The sequence below is a fragment of the Ranitomeya variabilis genome, chromosome 5 (assembly GCF_051348905.1).
Source record: "Ranitomeya variabilis isolate aRanVar5 chromosome 5, aRanVar5.hap1, whole genome shotgun sequence".
In the NCBI taxonomy this organism is placed as follows: domain Eukaryota; kingdom Metazoa; phylum Chordata; class Amphibia; order Anura; family Dendrobatidae; genus Ranitomeya; species Ranitomeya variabilis.
This window is the reverse complement of record NC_135236.1, coordinates 551,964,840-551,984,099: the sequence shown is the minus strand read 5'-3', so window position 1 is coordinate 551,984,099 and position 19,260 is coordinate 551,964,840. Positions and strand designations below refer to the sequence as shown.

Here is a 19,260-nt window from a genome sequence, read left to right as displayed (position 1 = left end):
CACCAACGTTACATTGCACCACAGACTGTCCAGGAGTTGGCGGATGCTTTAGTCCAGGTCTGGGAGAAGATCCCTCGGGAGACTATCCGCAGCCTCATCAGGAGCATGCCCAGGCATTGTAGGAAGGTCATACAGGCACGTGGAGGCCACACACACACTATTGAGCATCATTTCCTTGTTTTCAGGCATTTCCACTGAAGTTGGATCAGCCTGAAATATGATTTTTCACTTTGATTTTGAGTAACGCTCCAAATCCAGGCCTCCATTGGTTAATAAATTTGATTTCCATTGATCATTCATTCAGATCTAGGATGTGTTATTTGAGTGTTACCTTTATTTTTTTGAGCAGTGTATTATGATGGCCCCCCCAACAGCCCCTTATATAGTATGAGGGTCCTCCCAACACCCACCTATATAGTATGATTGTTTCCACCACATCCACCTTGATAGTATAATCGTCCCCCCCGACAGCCTTATATATAGTATGATGGTTCACCCAACAGCCCCCCAAAATTAAAAAATCTTTATACTCACCTAGTCCAGACTCTTCGTCCTCTGCAGCCCCATGCGTGGCACCGGCCTCCAGCAGCCAGCAGGCAGAAAGGTAGCTCGCGGCCTGCTGAAGTATGTGCTGGAGTTGGTGGGTCTGTGCTCCTTCATTGCGTAGTAGACAATACAGCTCACTGCTTTTGCTACCTTCAGCTGTGTGCAGCTTCAGACTAAGGGCTCATTTCCACATGCGAGGCACACGTCCGTATCTCGCATGTGGAAACCAAGCTCTGGCGCCGGCACTTTGGAGCGGAGCTGTGCAGCTCCATGTGTTCCTATGCGGCCGCACGCTCCGCTCTGGAGTGCCGGCTCCACAGCTTGGTTTCCACATGCGAGATACGGACGTGAGCCTCGCATGTGGAAATGAGCCCTGAATGTTTCCCTCTGCATTTGCCATCCTGGTTCTGTGGCTTCAGGTGTGCCCATCTCACTTGTTTGCCTATTGCCCAGCATGGCTTGTTCTCAAAGTCCTCTCTGTTGAACATGCCTTTAAGCCTTCTGTGTTAATGTCTTTGGAATTGTGAAGATTGCGGGATTGTGAAGTACAATGAAAGTGCAATGCAAAGTTGTACTCATTAGTATGCTCAGGTTCTTACTGTTTAAAGGGGAAGGATAAACTATGACAGGGAAGGGAAAACATAGGGAGCGTGCACAGTGGAAGAGATGAAAAAAGGGGGTGGATTTAAGGGAATAAATACTAATGCAAAGTCCAATACACTGAGTATTAAAGGAGCAGTACAAGCATTTAAGGCTTAAAAAATGTGTAGTACATAATGGCTTTCTTTGAATTTGCCATATTCGTGCCATATTGGTACCTTAGTTGTGCCAAATTTATGTTTGACAATCGATTCTGAACATATTCGGTCATTTCTATTTCCACTGACTCCAATGACGTTTGGCCGCTGATCGTAATTAGAACCGAACTTTGAAAATTTCACTCAACTCTACTTTCTAGATATGTTCGAAACTATCATCTGACTGTAGTGTTTTAGTCCTCTAAAAATTGCATTGGAAATATGGTTAAACACTGATGCAACGATTTATTAAAAAATTTTCGTGTAAAATCTTTTTTGCTATTTATGCAGGCGCAGATTTTTCGGCCATATTTTTGAAATTTGCATGCCCCTAAAAAATAACTTGTATGTTACATATTTAAGTGGTTTTTCATGAGAATTCTACAAGGGTCTCTAATTGCTTATCTTTCAGCCACTAACCTGCTTGGATATTGTACTACGCACACATTTACACCAACATTGTATTGCAGTTTATGCTAAGTACACAGATACAGCACATCGGTCAGTAAGTAGTACATGACTCTGCGTTGTTCCCTTCTTTCTAGTAATAATAGCCATGTAAAGAGTGTTGCAGGTCTCAACAGTGAGCTGATTATAAGCTCAGTCTCAATGATTCTGCAATGTTTTGTGCAGGACACGTGACTTTTTGGGAGAGGACTGAATCACTCAGCAGACACTTTCTTTTGAAAAGCTGGCAATTGTCTAGAAAGTTGTTCCCATAGTGAAAGCAGCAGGAAGCAATACAAACATCCCAAACAAAAGTGGTGCGGGATAGGTGCTGCATAAGGTTTTCTTACAGGCTGGATAAAGGACCATATCACTTCTTGTTCAGGTAATGGCACCTGTGCCAGGTTCTTGCCTTGTGCTGCAGAGAAAGGGGCACATGAATTAATGTGCATCACTCCATAAACGGGCGCTTGTTTCAGAATTGAGTAATAATTGTACTAAGACATCGTTTTCCGTGAGTACAAGGTGGATTAACAGAATAACATTTGCTTAGGGTGGATATGGAGGAGGTGGTGGGAGGGAATATTGTGAAAGGATGTATTTCTCATGCCAGTACTTATATGCATGATATACTGTTGATAAGGCCGGGGACAGAAGTGATTGTATCATAAAGATAAACTTCCTATTCTGAAAAGTTCAGAAACTTACTGCTATAAAACTTTTTAATTAAACTTATAGATTAGCGTCTTCTGTCATATAATCAAAACATGATGTGGTGTAGAACATATCTTAGTGTCTGAGTATTTGAAGCATTTCTTCAGCTTTGGTGTGCCCCTTCACTGCTTGCCTGCTATCACTGTATACTACATCCATAAATACCGAATTTGCTGTAGCCAATCTGAAGTAAGGAAATGTGCTGGATATCATGCCTCCATCCAGAGTAGGACTGAGGTGTAGTGACATTATGCACATGAGCTCTGTATAAAGTGTCAGTGTACAGATAATACAGTGATCACCAGTGACATTATACACAGGAGCTCTGTATATAGTGTCAGTGCACAGGTAATACAGTGATCACTGGTGACATTATGCACAGGAGCTCTGTATAAAGTGTTAGTGTACAGGTAATACAGTGATCACTGATGACATTACACTGTGTTCCAAATTATTATGCAAATAATATTTCCTCATATTTTCTCTAAATTACCTATCTGAATTGCAGTCATTGTTATTTTCCAGTCATCTACTATTCTAGTATAATTGCAATGTTTTGGAACAAACTGCCTATGAAAACCGTATCCTTTCTAAAAAAAAAAAAATAAACACTCAAAATGCATGTTCCAAATTATTATGCACAGCAGAGTTTTCAACCTTTTTTTTTATTTTGAACAAAAAAATGGTCAATTGTGAAGTTATAAGCATTATTAGCTTATTACAAAATTAAATCAAACAGTTTTCAATTGAAAACTTTATTCTAGGTGATGTTACATTTGCACATAGGACCCCTTGTTCGAAAGAAGCTTCTGAACTCTCTCATGCATTGAATTTGTCCGTTTTTGGATGGTTTCTGCTTCAATTGTTTTGCATGTGGACAGAATACCCTCCCAGAGCTGTTACTTAGATGTGAACTGCCTCCCGCCATCATAGACACTCCTTTTGATGATGCTCCAGGGGTTCTCAATGGGGTTGAGGTCAGGGGAAGATGGTGGCCACACCATAAGTTTGTCCTCTTTTATGCCCATAGCAGCCAGAGATGCAGATGTGTTTTTTGCAGCATGAGAAGGTGCATTATCATGCATTATCAAGGGGTCTAAGTAGGGTTGAGCGAAACGGATCGTTCATTTTCATAAGTCGCCGACTTTTGGCAAAGTCGGCGTCTCATGAAACCCGACCCGATCCCTGTGTGGGGTCGGCCATGCGGTACGCGACTTTCGCGCCAAAGTCGCGTTTCAATGACGCTAAAAGCGCCATTTCTCAGCCAATGAAGGTGGACGCAGAGTGTGGGCAGCGTGATGACATAGATCTCAGTCCCCACCATCTTAGAGAAGGGCATTTCAGTGATTGGCTTGCTTTCTGCGGCGTCACAGGGGCTATAAAGGGGCGTTCCTGCCGACCGCCATCTTACTGCTGCTGATCTGAGCGTAGGGAGAGGTTGCTGCCGCTTCGTCAGAAGCAGGGAGAGCGTTAGGCTGGGTACATTCACCCCCAAACCGCTTGTGCTGTAGCGATTTCCGCTGTCCAACACCACCTTTTGTTTGCAGGAGGCAGTGGAGGCTAGATTTTTTTTTCCTCAGCGCTGTAGCTCATTGGGCTGCCCTAGAAGGCTCCCTGATAGCTGCGTTGCTGTGTGTGTACGCCGCTGTGCAAACCAACTGCTTTTTTCAAAGCACAAATCCTGTTGTTCCTTCCTTTCTGTACAGCTATCATGTTTGTTTGTCCACACTTTTGTGTGCAGCAGTCCTTTTTATAGCTGCCTGCCATACGTTTCTGAGCTTACTGCAGGGAGATAAAGATTGGCAAGTCTGCCTCTGTGCCAGTGCTGTGTGTGGCATCTGTCTCTCATTGTGTGCCACAGAAAACCTAGTGTGTAATACTGGCCATTTTTTTTTATTATTCTCCCTGAAAAAAAAAATAGTGGGAGATAAAGAATGGCAAGTCTGCCTCTGTGCCATTGCTGTGTGTGGCATCTGTCTCTCATTGTGTGCCACAGAAAACCAGTGTGTAATACTGGGCCATTTTTTTTTTTTTGTAAATTCTCCCTGAAAAAAAATAAATAAATAGTGGGAGATTAAGGTTGGCATTTCTGCTTGAGTGCCGGTCGTGTGTGCCATCTGTCTCAAATTATTGGGGCACAGAAAACCTAGTGTGTAACATTGGGCCTGGTTTTCCTTTCAGTGTCAGCCACCTATAAAGGTGTATATAAATCCTACAGAAGTTAGAGTTCACCTTATAAGTTGTTTTACAGTAACAAATACCGTTACTTTGGTTACATTTTGCAAACAATGAGAAAGTCAGGTGGAAGAGGTCGTGGCCGTGGGCGGTCATTGTCAGCTGGTAATGATGGTAGTGGTGGTGGAGCACCAGGTGGTCATGGTAAAAGCAGTACAGCACCTAAGTCTCGAGTTGTTGAGCCAGGTTGGTCGTCTGGCTACACAAGGCCTCGAACGCTCCCTTTTCTGGGAGTAGGAAAACCGCTTTTAAAGCCGGAGCAGCAAGAACAATTTTTGGCTTTCCTTGCTGACTCAGCCTCTAGCTCTTTTGCCTCCTCTTCTGAAAGTGCAAAATGTAAAAGCAGCGCGTCGTTAGTGGATGTTCACGGTCAGGGACAAGTCGCTTCCTTGTCTTCTTCACCCAGAACAAGAGAGAAGGATGCGTCAGGAGACACAACGGGTTACTCCATGGAGCTCTTTACACATACCGTTCCTGGGTTAGACAGTGAAACAGTTAACAGGCCATGCCCATTAGAAGTTGAATCGGACATGGAGTGCACTGATGCACAGCCACAGCCAGATTACTATGATGTTCCTTTGACTCAGACCAGAACATTGCCCTCGCAGTGTACTGAGCCAGAATCAAACCCAGCTGAGACTATGGTGCCCCGTCACGAACGCTATACCACCAGCTTACACGGTGACACAGACGAAGTTGCACATGAGATAGAAGAGGAGGTCATAGATGACCCAGTTGTTGACCCCGATTGGCAGCCATTGGGGGAACAGGGTGCAGGCGGCAGTAGTTCTGAAGTGGAGGAGGAGGAGGAGCCGCAGCAGGCATCAACATCACAACAGGTTCCATCTGCCGGGCCCGTATCTGGCCAAAAACGCGTGGCAAAACCAAAACCAGTTGGAGGACAGGGTGGCCATCCGGTTAAAGACGCTCAGTCTGCAATGCCTGAAAAGGTATCCGATAGTAGAAAGAGTGCAGTCTGGCATTTTTTTAAACAACATCCAAATGATCAGCGCAAAGTCATCTGTCAAAAATGTTCAACTACCTTAAGCAGAGGTCAGAATCTTAAAAGTCTAAATACAAGTTGCATGCATAGACATTTATCCACCATGCATTTGCAAGCCTGGACTAACTACCAAACGTGCCTAAAGGTTGCAGCACCCTCGGCCAATGAAGCTAGTCAGCAACGCTATATCACTTCCCTCACTGTAAGCCCATCATTTCCCGCAACACCTGCAGTATCTGTGCAGCTTTTGTCTCCAGGCCAAAGCAGTCAGGGAATCACCAGGTTCGTAGTAGGAAACACTGCATGTAGGGCACCGGCAAGAATACCATCTCCAACCCTCTCTCAGTCTGCCATGTCCACCGGCACGCCCGCTAGTTCCACGATCTCCAGCTCTCCAGTCCAGCTCACCCTACATGAGACTCTTGTTAGGAAAAGGAAGTACTCATCCTCGCATCCGCGTGCACAGGGTTTGAACGCCCACATTGCTAGACTAATCTCATTAGAGATGATGCCCTACCGGTTAGTTGAAAGCGAAGCTTTCAAAGGGCTGATGGACTACGCTGTACCACGCTACGAGCTACCCAGTCGACACTTCTTTTCTAGAAAAGCCATCCCAGCCCTCCAACAGCATGTTAAAGACCGCATTGTCCATGCACTCAGGCAGTCTGTGACTACAAAGGTGCACCTGACAACAGATGCATGGAGAAGTAGGCATGGCCAGGGACGTTACGTGTCCATCACGGCACACTGGGTGAATGTGGTGGATGCAGGGTCCACAGGGGCCAGCAATATTGGGACAGTTCTGCCTAGCCCACGGTCAAGGAAAGAGTTGGCTGTAGGCGTTCGCCCCCCTCCTCCTCTTCCTCGTCCTCCTGCAGAAGCGAGAGCTTGTCCACAGACCGCAGTCGCACATTCACTCCATCCGCAGCTGCCACTGTTGCACACCAGGTGTGCCATTATGGGACAGCTAGTGGCAAGCGTCAGCAGGCTGTATTGGCAATGAAGTGTTTGGGTGACAACAGACACACCGCGGAAGTTCTGTCCGAGTTCTTGCAGAAAGAAACTCAGTCATGGCTGGGCACTGTACATCTTGAGGCAGGCAAGGTAGTGAGTGATAACGGAAGGAATTTCATGGCTGCCATAGCCCTTTCCCAACTGAAACACATTCCTTGCCTGGCTCACAACTTAAACCTGGTGGTGCAGTGCTTCCTGAAAAGTTATCCGGCGTTACCCGACCTGCTCCTCAAAGTGCGCAGACTTTGCTCGCATATCCGCCGTTCGCCCGTACACTCCAGCCGTATGCAGAACTATCAGCGGTCTTTGAACCTTCCCCAGCATCGCCTAATCATCGACGTTGCAACAAGGTGGAACTCCACACTGCACATGCTTCAGAGACTGTGCGAACAGAGGCGTGCTGTTATGTATTTGTGGGAGGATACACGGGCAGGCAGTTGGATGGCAGACATGGAGTTGTCAGGTGTGCAGTGGTCGAAGCTACAAGACCTGTGTCAAGTCCTTCAGTGTTTTGAGGAATGCACATGGCTGGTTAGTGCAGACAACGCCATAATAAGCATGAGCATCCCCCTAATGCGTCTGCTGATGCAAAGTTTGATGCACATAAAGGAGCAGGCGTCTGCAGCCGAGGAAGAGGAAAGCCTTGATGACAGTCAGCCATTGTCTCGTCAGGGCCGTGTAGAGGACGCGGTAGCGGGCGAAGAGGATGAGGAGGACGAGGAGGATGATGGGGATGAGTACTTTTTTAATGAGGAAGCTTCTCCTGGGCCAACAGAAATTAGTGGCGTTGCAAGGCTGGGTTCTGTTTTTTTAAGGGAGACAAGTGACGTAGATTTGCCTGTAACTGCCCCTCAAACCAGCACAACCGCAGATTTGACAACTGGAACTTTGGCCCACGCATTACTAAAATGATGAGCGATGACGATTACTGGTTGGCCTGCATCCTTGACCCTCGCTATAAAGGCAAATTGCAAAATATTATGCCACATGAGAACCTCGAACAAATATTAGCAACCAAACAAGCAACTCTTGTAGACCGTTTGATTCAAGCATTCCCAGCACACAGCGCCGATGATGGTTCTCACACGAGCTGAAGGGGGCTACAGGGCAGAGGTGTTAGAGGTGCACAAATCAGAAGTGGCGTTGGACAGAGGGGTTTTCTGACCAGGTTGTGGAGTGATTTTGCAATGATCGCAGACAGGACAGGTACTGCAGCATCTATTCAAAGTGACAGGAGACAACATTTGTCCAGTATGGTTACTAACTATTTTTCATCCCTTATCGATGTTCTCCCTCAACCGTCATTCCCATTTGATTACTGGGCATCCAAATTAGACACCTAGCCTGAATTGGCAGAATATGCATTGCAGGAGCTTGCTTGCCCAGCAGCTAGTGTGCTATCAGAAAGAGTATTCAGTGCTGCTGGTTCAATATTAACCGAAAAAAGGACTCGTCTGGCTACCCAAAATGTGGATGATCTAACCTTCATTAAAATGAACCACTCCTGGATTTCAAATTATTTTGCCCCACCTTTCCCGGCTGACACCTAGCTTTCCTATAAAAAGGTCTTGCTTGTGGACTGGTCTTACTGAGTGTTCCAATCTCTTAATTAGCAGCAGCTGTTTGTCCAGCATACGACATGTTTACACCTCCCTCAATGGGAAAACTCCCCCCACGGGGCCGTGGTCTCACTTGGCGCAAGCACATGTTAGAGTGCCGTTTGTCTGAAGAGGTGGGTGTGCCCGGTTTTGGTCAACGGCACTGCCACTGGGTCCCTCATAGTACAATAAAGTGTCTCTGGCGGTGGTGGCGCGCACCCAACGTCAGACACACCGTTGTAACATGAGGGGCCCTGGGATGGTACCGCTGGCCACAAGAGAGTTCACCCCCCCCCCAGCGCAAACTGTGCTCTACCACGTGCAAAATTATCTCTCACAGCTCCACCAATGTTTAGTCTATGCGCTGACATCATTCAATGCCTGGCACTGACAATACCAATTTGTTGACATCTATGATGCTAGTTAAAGTAGTCTGGGTCAATGTCCTATATTGACACCAGTAAATACTTACTGCCAAATTACTATGTCAGAAACTCAGCAGATGAGCCCACCCCTGTACCTAAGTATGCCACACTTTTTTTTTGTTGTTGTTGTTTTGCGAGACATTAACATCTATTTATTTTTTGTGAGTACTAACTGTGTCAGACACTCCTTGCAATCGTCCTCCGCTGACCACACCAATTCTGCCTGTGTACCCCTGCGAGATAACTCTAAGTGCCTTGAGCCTATTTTTATTTATTTTAGGCCTAGTAAGCCTGTCTGCGGTCCCTCCTTGCAATCCTCCTCCGCTGACCACACCAATGCTGCCCGTGTAACCCTGGAACCTATTTAAAACTGCATAGAGCCTATTTTTATTTATTTTAGGCCTAGTAAGCCTGTCTGCGGTTCCTCCTTGCAATCCTCCTCCACTGACCACACCAATGCTGCCCGTGTACCCCTGGAACCTATTTAAAAGTTCATAGAGCCTATTTATATATTTTATTTAATATTAATAGAGCCATGATGGACTACGCTGTACCACGCTACAAGCTAACCAGTCGACACTTCTTTTGCAAGAAAAGCCATCCCAACCCTCCACCAGCATGTAAAAGACCGCATTGTCCATGCACTCTGGCAATCTGTGAGTACAAAGGTGCACCTGACAACAGACGCATGGACCTGTAGGCATGGCCACGGAAGGTTACGTGTCCATTACGGCGCAATGGGTTAATGTGGTGGATGCATGGTCCACAGGGGACAGCCTACTAAGTCTGTCTGCAGTCCCTAATTCAAAATGTCCTCCACTGTATAAATCTGAGCTTCAACCTTCTGTCTCTCATTAAGTGCTTTTTAACAAAAATTTGGTGGTTGGGGCCTACTAACGGTGTCTGCCGCTCCCTGGTGTTGTCCTCCACTGTATAAATCTGAGCTTCAACCTTCTGGCTCTCATTAAGTGCTGTTTTTTAAAAAGTTTGGTGGTTGGGGCCTACTAACGGTGTCTGCCGCTCCCTGGTGTTGTCCTCCACTGTATAAATCTGAGCTTCAACCTTCTGGCTCTCATTAAGTGCTTTTTGAAAAAAAAAAAAAAATTTGGTGGTTGGGGCCTACTAACGGTGTCTGCCGCTCCCTGGTGTTGTCCTCCACTGTATAAATATGAGCTTCAACCTTCTGGCTCTCATTAAGTGCTGTTTTTTAAAAAGCTTGGTGGTTGGGGCCTACTAACGGTGTCTGCCGCTCCCTGGTGTTGTCCTCCACTGTATAAATCTGAGCTTCAACCTTCTGGCTCTCATTAAGTGCTGTTTTTTAAAAAGTTTGGTGGTTGGGGCCTACTAACGGTGTCTGCCACTCCCTGGTGTTGTCCTCCACTGTATAAATCTGAGCTTCAACCTTCTGGCTCTCATTAAGTGCTTTTTTTTTAAAAAAAAAGTTTGGTGGTTGGGGCCTACTAACGGTGTCTGCCGCTCCCTGGTGTTGTCCTCCACTGTATAAATCTGAGCTTCAACCTTCTGGCTCTCATTAAGTGCTGTTTTTTAAAAAATTTGGTGGTTGGGGCCTACTAACGGTGTCTGCCGCTCCCTGGTGTTGTCCTCCACTGTATAAATCTGAGCTTCAACCTTCTGGCTCTCATTAAGTGCCGTTTTTTAAAAATTTGGTGGTTGGGGCCTACTAACGGTGTGTGCCGCACCTTGGTGTTGTCCTGTGTTATTTTCCTGACCTTTAATCTTCAGGCTTTCAGCCTTCATTTGTAATATTAAACTGCATAGGGCCTACTAGTTGGGTTGGGCCTACTAATGGTGTCTGCCGCTCAAAGGTGTTCTCCTCCACTGAACAAAGCAGTGCCGCCTGTTTACTCCTGTTACCAATTTTGAACTTTATTTTGCCCACTTTATTATTTGGGCCTACTAACTGTGTCTGCCTCTCATTACAGTTGTCCTCCACTGAACTAAGCAATGCTGCCTGGTTAGTCCTGTTACCAATTTTAAATTGCATTTAGCCCACTTTATTATTTGGCCCTATATCACTGTTTCCTCCTCATCCTGCCCATTGCCCAGCCGGTGCTACATGAGTCTTGTGGTACTTTGACCCAGACCACTACATTCCCCTTGCACGCTACACAGCCACAATCTGACCCTGCTGAAAGTCAGGTTCCCCTTCCCGCATACTATACCACCTTACACAGGGACAAAGAGGAAGGTGCAGATGAAAGTGCAGGTTTCTTTAACAGGTAGGGGGCATACTCGTTGGCGACGTCACAGGCACAGGGCCCCTCAGAGTATGCAAAAGTGTCGCTGCCGGTGAGAGGCGCCCCCGCCGTGCAAACACACCGCTGTACTTTGAGGGGCCCTGTGCCAGTGCCAATGCGAATGAGTGGGCCCCCCCTGCTTGCTTTGGATCACAGCACTTGCAACATTGAAATACTTACCTCTCCCTGCTCAACCGCCGTGACGTAGTCCACGTTTCCTGGGCCCACTAAAACCTTGAACCAGCCCTACCCCCTACAACTTTTGCCACATGACCCCCAATTTCCAATGCCCAACTATTATTATAAAGTTAATTAAGATTGACAAGCTTCAGAAACAAGAATGGATGTTTTTGGCATTAAAATGGGCACTGTAGGTGTTTTCCTGGCCTCCACTCACTGCCGACTATGCTTCCCCATTGACTTGCATTGGGTGCTTCCCCATTGACTTGCATTGGGTTTCGTGTTTCAGTCGATCCCCGACTTTTTGCGATAATCGGCCGACTGCACTCGACTCGACTTTGGACAAAGTCGGGTTTCGCAAAACCCGACTCGATCTTAAAAAAATTAAAGTCGCTCAACCCTAGGTCTAAGTGTCTCTTTGGGGTGCAGAAGGTTTCTTTTTTGGGCTTCATTTTTTCTCCCTCATCTATGGAGATGGATCCAGTTAAGGTTCAGGCCATTCATGATTGGATTCAACCCACATCCGTGAAGAGCCTTCAGAAATTTTTGGGCTTTGCTAATTTTTATCGCCGTTTCATTGCTAACTTCTCCAGTGTGGTTAAACCCTTAACCGATTTGACGAAGAAAGTCGCTGATGTAAAGAATTGGTCCTCTGCGGCTGTCTCTGCCTTTCAGGAGCTTAAACGCCGATTTACTTCTGCCCCGGTGTTGCGTCAACCGGATGTTTCTCTTCCGTTTCAGGTTGAGGTTGACGCTTCTGAGATTGGGGCAGGGGCCGTTTTGTCTCAGAGGGATCCTGTTGGTTCCTTGATGAAACCATGTGCCTTCTTTTCCCGTAAGTTTTTGCCTGCTGAACGCAATTATGATGTCGGCAATCGGGAGTTGTTGGCTATGAAGTGGGCGTTTGAGGAGTGGCGAAATTGGCTTGAGGGAGCTAAGCACCGTATTGTGGTCTTGACCGATCATAAAAAATTGATTTACCTCGAGTCTGCCAGACGGCTGAATCCTAGACAGGCTCGATGGTCCTTGTTTTTTTCCCGTTTTGATTTCGTGGTCTCGTATCTTCCGGGTTCTAAGAATATTAAGGCTGATGCCCTCTCTAGGAGTTTTTTGCCTGATTCTCCTGAGGTCCTTGAACCGATCGGCATTCTGAAAGAAGGGGTGGTCCTTTCTGCCATTTCTAATGATTTACAACGGGTTCTTCAGGAATTTCAGGCTGACAAACCTGACCGCTGTCCAGTGGGGAAACTGTTTGTTCCTGATAGATGGACTATTAGAGTGATTTCTGAGGTTCATTGTTCTGTGTTGGCTGGCCATCCTGGTATTTTTGGTACCAGAGATTTGGTTGGTAGGTCCTTTTGGTGGCCTTCTTTGTCACGTGATGTGCGTTCTTTTGTGCAGTCCTGTGGGACTTGTGCGCGGGCCAAGCCTTGTTGTTCCCGTGCTAGTGGGTTGCTTTTGCCTTTGCCGGTCCCTGAGAGGCCCTGGATGCATATTTCTATGGATTTTATTTCTGATCTTCCGGTTTCCCAGAGGATGTCGGTTATCTGGGTTGTTTGTGACCGGTTCTCTAAGATGGTTCATTTGGTGCCTTTGCCTAAATTGCCTTCCTCTTCTGATTTGGTTCCGCTGTTTATTCAGCATGTGGTTCGTTTGCATGGTATTCCGGAGAATATTGTGTCCGACAGAGGTTCCCAGTTTGTTTCTAGGTTTTGGCGGGCCTTTTGTGCTCGGCTGGGCATCGATTTGTCTTTTTCTTCCGCATTTCATCCTCAGACAAATGGCCAGACCGATCGAACTAATCAGACTTTGGAAACTTATTTGAGATGCTTTGTGTCTGCTGATCAGGATGATTGGGTGGCTTTCTTGCCATTGGCCGAGTTTGCCCTTAATAATCGGGCTAGTTCGGCTACCTTGGTTTCGCCCTTCTTTTGTAATTTTGGTTTTCATCCTCGTTTTTCTTCGGGGCAGGTTGAGCCTTCTGACTGTCCTGGTGTGGATTCTGTGGTGGACAGGTTGCAGCAGATTTGGGCTCATGTGGTGGACAATTTGGTGTTGTCTCAGGAGGAGGCTCAACGTTTTGCTAACCGTCGTCGGTGTGTTGGTTCCCGGCTTCGGGTTGGGGATCTGGACTGGTTGTCTTCCCGTCATGTTCCTATGAAGGTTTCTTCCCCTAAGTTTAAGCCTCGGTTTATTGGTCCTTATAGGATTTCTGAGATTATCAATCCGGTGTCTTTTCGATTGGCCCTTTCGGCCTCTTTTGCTATCCATAATGTCTTCCATAGATCTTTATTGCGGAAATATGTGGTGCCCGTTGTTCCCTCTGTTGATCCTCCGGCCCCTGTGTTGGTTGATGGGGAGTTGGAGTATGTGGTTGAGAAGATTTTGGATTCTCGCTTTTCGAGGCGGAGGCTTCAGTACCTTGTCAAATGGAAGGGTTATGGCCAGGAGGATAATTCTTGAGTTTTTGCCTCTGATGTCCATGCTGCTGATTCGGTCCATGCCTTTCATCTGGCTCGTCCTGATCGGCCTGGGGGCTCTGGTGAGGGTTCGGTGACCCCTCCTCAAGGGGGGGTACTGTTGTGAATTCTGCTCTTGGGTTCCCTCCGGTGGTTGTTGGTGGTAATACAGTTGTCCCTGGGTTGCAATCCTGGGCAGGTGTCCCTGCTGATTGCAGCTCTGACTGAGGTATTTAGGGTTGCAGGATTCATTAGCCCTTGCCAGTTGTCCATTGTTCTTGGAGGTTTTGCATCTCTGTCTGGTTCCTCCTGCCCTGCTGCCAATTCAGCAAAGATAAGTGTCTGGTTTTGTTTCTACAGCACACATGCTGTGTGCTTTACAATTCAGTGCTATTTATTGTTTTTTCTTGTCCAGCTTAGACTGTGTTTGGATTTGTTCAGTCAAGTTTGATTCTCAGGAGATGCAGATATACATTCCATGTCTTTAGTTAGATGGTGGAATTTTTGTATTATCTGCTGTGGATATTTTTAGGGTTTTAATACTGACCGCTTAGTATTTTGTCCTATCCTTTCCTATTTAGCTAGCTTGGCCTCTTTTGCTAAATCCTGATTTCTGCCTGCGTTTGTCTTTCCTCTAATACTCACAGTCAATATTTGTGGGGGCTGCCTATCCTTTGGGGTTCTGCTCTGAGGCAAGATAGAATTCCCATTTCCATCTATAGGGGTATTGTTGTGAATTCCGTTCTTGGGCTCCATCCTGTGGTTGTGAATGGTATTTTTGGGAGTTCTGCTCTTGGGCTCCCTCTGGTGGTTTCAAGTGGAACTTAGCAGCTGCGTTCACTAATCGGTTTCCTGGCCTTGTTATTTAACTGGGATTTTGGCTTTAGTGGATGCCAGCTGTTAATGTATTTCCTGTGGATTCAGTCCTTTCCTGGAAGTTCTCTGTTGGCCAGTCCCTTTTCAGCTTAAGATAAGTCTGCTACTTTTTGGGTGTTTCCCTGCTTATGACCTTATGTTCAGTTCAATTTATGTCTATTTTGTCCAGCTTGTCATTATGAAATATTCCGGCTAGTTGGAAGCTCTGGGGTCGCAGATTTGCCCCTCCACACCATGAGTCGGTGTGGTGGTTATTTTTGTAAACTCTGCGTGGACTTTTAGTTTTTATACTGACCGCACAGCAACCTTTTCTATCTCTGTCTATTTAGATAGTACTGGCATCTAGTGTTGAGCATTCCGATACCGCAAGTATCGGGTATCGGCCGATACTTAGCGGTATCGGAATTCCGATACCGAGATCCGATACTTGCCGCGTATCGGATACCGGAATCGGAAGTTCCCAGATTCAAACTGCACAAATTCAGCCAATGAGAATGATTCCAAGTGTGGGCACATCCTGTTCAGCATGGAGGGCATGAAACTACTGGCATGGCTGTGATTGGCTGCTGAAATGATGTCATGATGCAGTTTAAAAGTCGCTGGCGCCATTTTGCGCTCACTCTGCTGTGAATTCAGTTAGTGACAGGACGCTGTTTGCTGACTGAGGGCCAGTTTAGAGATAGCGATTTGCTTCTTTGTGCTTTTCAAAGGCTAATTTAGCAACCGCTGTGTTCACCTACTATTCACCTTGCTTTTGCCTTGTAGCGCTGTTTTCACAGCGATCTGCAAGGTCTGTGTGTGTGTGTGTGTGTGTGAGTGCAGCCCACTCTCTAGTCTGAGTGCAGCCATAGGCCATCCATAGCTGGTTGTATTCAGTTCAGGGAGGGTGGTTCATTGCCTCATACTGTTTTTTTTTTGTTTGTTTTTTCAAGTAGTGTAGTCTGCTGCTCATTTTTTCCAAAAATTCCTATTAGTGTCTTTCCACCCGTCTCCAGCTAACTTGTGGAAAAATACTACATAGGATAAAGTAGAGGAGGGTTTTTGGGCCTTGCAGCGCCGTTTACGGCTGTCTGCACGGTCTCCGTGTGACTGCAGCTCGCCCTGTAGTCTGTGAGCAGCCATAGCCTGGTTGTCTCCAGCTCAGGGTTCTTCACTGCGTCATACCGTAAAATCAATTTTCCTTTTGTTTTAAGTAGTGCAGGCTGCTGCACATTTTTTCAAAAAATTCCTATTAGTGTCTTTCCACCCGTCTCCAGCTAACTTGTGGAAAAACACTACATAGGATAACGTAGAGGAGGGTTTTTGGGCCTTGCAGCGCCGTTTACGGCTGTCTGCACGGTCTCCGTGTGACTGCAGCTCGCCCTGTAGTGTGTGAGCAGCCATAGCCTGGTTGTCTCCAGCTCAGGGTTCTTCACTGCGTCATACCGTAAAATCAATTTTCCTTTTGTTTTAAGTAGTGCAGGCTGCTGCACATTTTTTCAAAAAATTCCTATTAGTGTCTTTCCACCCGTCTCCAGCTAACTTGTGGAAAAACACTACATAGGATAACGTAGAGGAGGGTTTTTGGGCCTTGCAGCGCCGTTTACGGCTGTCTGCACGGTCTCCGTGTGACTGCAGCTCTCTCTGTTGTCAGTTCAGTCCCCAAAAAATAAATGAATAATAAAGTTCACCAAACACACCAGTGACACCACTTAACATTTGTGTAGGCCACATTAGCTCATATTAAAGTCTAGTCCACACTTTATAAAATTAGTGTTTCTTATACCTGTTAGGAGTTGTTCAGGAATAAGCACACAAAGCCGTTAGTACTTTTCTGCTTATCTTTATCAGTCAACCAAGATGAAGAAGGCAGTGAGTAAGGCACGTGGGCGTGGGCGCAGAGCAGGGAGAGGACGTGGGGATTCTGTGCCTGCTGCGGGCACCGGTGACTCATCAGCACCCACTTTCACCAGGGAACAGTCCTTCATGCGCAGCTTTGTCGCAGAGCGCCGTACACCGCTGCTGCGTGAAGAACAAATTGAAGCCGTTGTCGGATGGATGGCAGCTAATGCATCAACTTCAATTAGTGCCACATCCTCTCAGACACAGAGCACTGGAGAGCAGCCATCTGTCTCTTCACCACCTGCCAAATTGCCCAGGCAGACAGAGAGCCCAGGACAGGAGCCGTCTCTACTTCTGTTCTCTGAATCTCTTGGCTTGGAAACAAGGGGCCAGCCAAGCAGCATTGGAGAAATGGAAGAAGAGGCAGGGTGCAGTGATGCCCAACAGCTTTTTCTCTCTTCCTCTGAAGAGGCGGGTGGGCCAGTGCTTCCGGTCACCACATCGCAGGCCGCATCCGCTGATGATGACACTCAGGTGCCACTTTCTGGTGCATGCTCTGCTGCTGAGACTACCCAGGAGGAGCAGTTGGGGGCAGAGGGTAGTGTAGATGATGAGGTCCTTGATCCATCTTGGCGTGAGGGACAGGAAGGTGGTGGGAGCAGCTCTGAGGAAGAGATTCCCCGTACGGCCCAAAGAGGGAGAGGGAGGGGGAAGACTGCGGATCCTGCAGCCTCCGCTTTGGCACCCGTTAGGAGCATGTCTCTTCCAAAAGCCAAAAAGGGCGCTCCCAAGACTTGCAGTGCCTGGGCCTTTTTTGACACAGTTGCAGATGACATTTGCTATGTCAAATGCAAGGTGTGTCATCACAAAGTCAAAAGAGGTCGAAATGTCAGCAGCCTCAATACCTCCAACATGTGGAAACATGTGCGGACCAGGCACGCGGCGTTGTTAGAAAAACACACTGAAGAGCTAGGCCAACCAACAGCGGCAGCTACCACCTCTTCAGCTCGTGTTGCCTCTTCCTCCAGCTCACACGCAGCTGGTTCGGCTTCCTCCCAGGATCGCCGTGGAAGAACCTCTGGCCCTGTTGTCCAGAGACCCGCTGTAATTCCACCCGCAGCACCACTTTCCCAGTCATCCACACACTCCCAGCCCAGTCTACAGCCATCGGTAGTACAGGCATGGGAGAAAAGGCGGCCTTTCTCGTCAAACCACCCACGAGCACAGGCTCTGACTGCAGGCATTGCCAAACTTCTGTCACTGGAAATGCTGTCATTCAGGCTGGTGGAGACTGACAGCTTCCGTGACTTGATGTCATTGGCAGTCCCACAGTACAATGTGCCCAGCCCCTTTTACTTCAGCAGGCAAGCCGTCCCTGCCCTGCACAAGCATGTGGAGGGACACATAAAACACTCGCTACTGAATGCCGTCAGTAGCAACGTCCACCTCACCACCGATGCGTGGACCAGTCAACATGGACAGGGGCAATACCTTTCCCTCACTGCCCATTGGGTTAATGTCGTTGAGCCGGGTACAGATCGTGCGAGTGGCGCAGGACGTGTCCTGCCCACTCCAAGGATTGCAGGAATCCATTCTGTACGCATTGACTCCTCCTCTTACACCAGTTCCTCAGAATCATCGCTGCAGGAGCCGTCACAGTCCACCTCCACATGGACCCGTGATGAACGTTTACCTGTTACGACCGACATGAGCACAGCCGTGGCCAAACGTCAACAGGCCGTCTTGAAATTAATTTCTTTGGGGAATCGAAGCCACACAGCGCAGGAGCTCTGGAATGCCATCAAGCAGGAGAGCGATGTATGGTTTGTGCCAGCGAATCTCCAGCCAGGCATGGTAGTGTGTGATAATGGCCGAAATCTGGTGGCAGCTCTGGGCCTCGGCAACCTCACTCACATCCCATGTCTGGCACATGTGCTCAATTTGGTCGTGCAGAGTTTTTTGAGGGACTATCCGGATCTTGATGCACTGCTGCACAAGGTCCGCCTAGAGTGTGCTCACTTGCGGCGTTCCAGCACGGCAAAAGCGCACATTGCGGCTCTGCAGCGCCGACACCACCTGTCGGAACATCGCATCATATGTGACCTACCTACCAGGTGGAATTCCACGTTACATATGTTGGAGCGGTTGTGTGAGCAGCAGCAAGCTGTAATGGAGTACCAGCTGCATCAGGCGCAAAGAAGTCGCACTCCGCGCCGTTCAGACTTCACAACCACAGAGTGGGCCACTATGAATGACGTCTGCCAGGTTTTGCGTCCCTTCGATTATTCCACGCGGATGGCGAGTGCAGATGATGCACTAGTCAGCATGACTGTCCCCCTTATCTGCCTGCTTGAAAAATCACTGCAAGCGCTAAGGGATGATGTTGTGGAAGAGGTGGAGGATGAGGATTCAACATTTCCATCATCTTCTGGACAGTCAGCGCCACGTGGTTCCTCACAAACGCGTAGGCAGGGGACAGTTTGTGAGGAGGATGAGGAGGAGTCAATGGAGGTGGAAGACATCCGTCCAGAGGAGGGAGTTACACAATTGCCCAGTACTCAGTGTGTACAGCGAGGGTGGGGTGATGACGAGCGGGCAGAGATCACGCCTCCAGCAGGGGACAGCGTTTCTTGGGCAGTTGGCAGTCTGCAGCACATGGTGGATTACATGCTGCAGTGCCTGAGAAACGACCGCCGCATCGCCCACATTCTCAACATGTCTGAATATTGGGTGTTCACCCTCCTCGATCCTCGCTACCGGGACAACGTAGAAAGCCTCATCACACCGTTGAACCGGGAGCGAAAAATGCGGGAGTACCAAGACACACTGGTGAATTCCATCATCTTCTCCATTCCAACTGAGAGAAGTGCTGCTAGTGCATTACAAA

General features: G+C 47.6%; 1 protein-coding gene across 3 annotated transcripts in view; it reads left to right on the top strand.

The window, feature by feature from the left end:
• The first annotated feature begins 2,070 nt into the window (after positions 1-2,070).
• Positions 2,071-19,260, top strand: part of LOC143776480 (uncharacterized) — a 194,601-nt gene continuing 177,411 nt past the window's right edge. The window contains exon 1 of one of the 3 annotated variants that reach the window (XM_077265911.1): positions 2,071-2,175. The gene's annotated coding sequence lies outside the window, so the exon portion shown is untranslated. The remainder of the gene's footprint in view (positions 2,176-19,260) is intronic. The other 2 variants (XM_077265909.1, XM_077265910.1) reach the window with 2 other exon arrangements.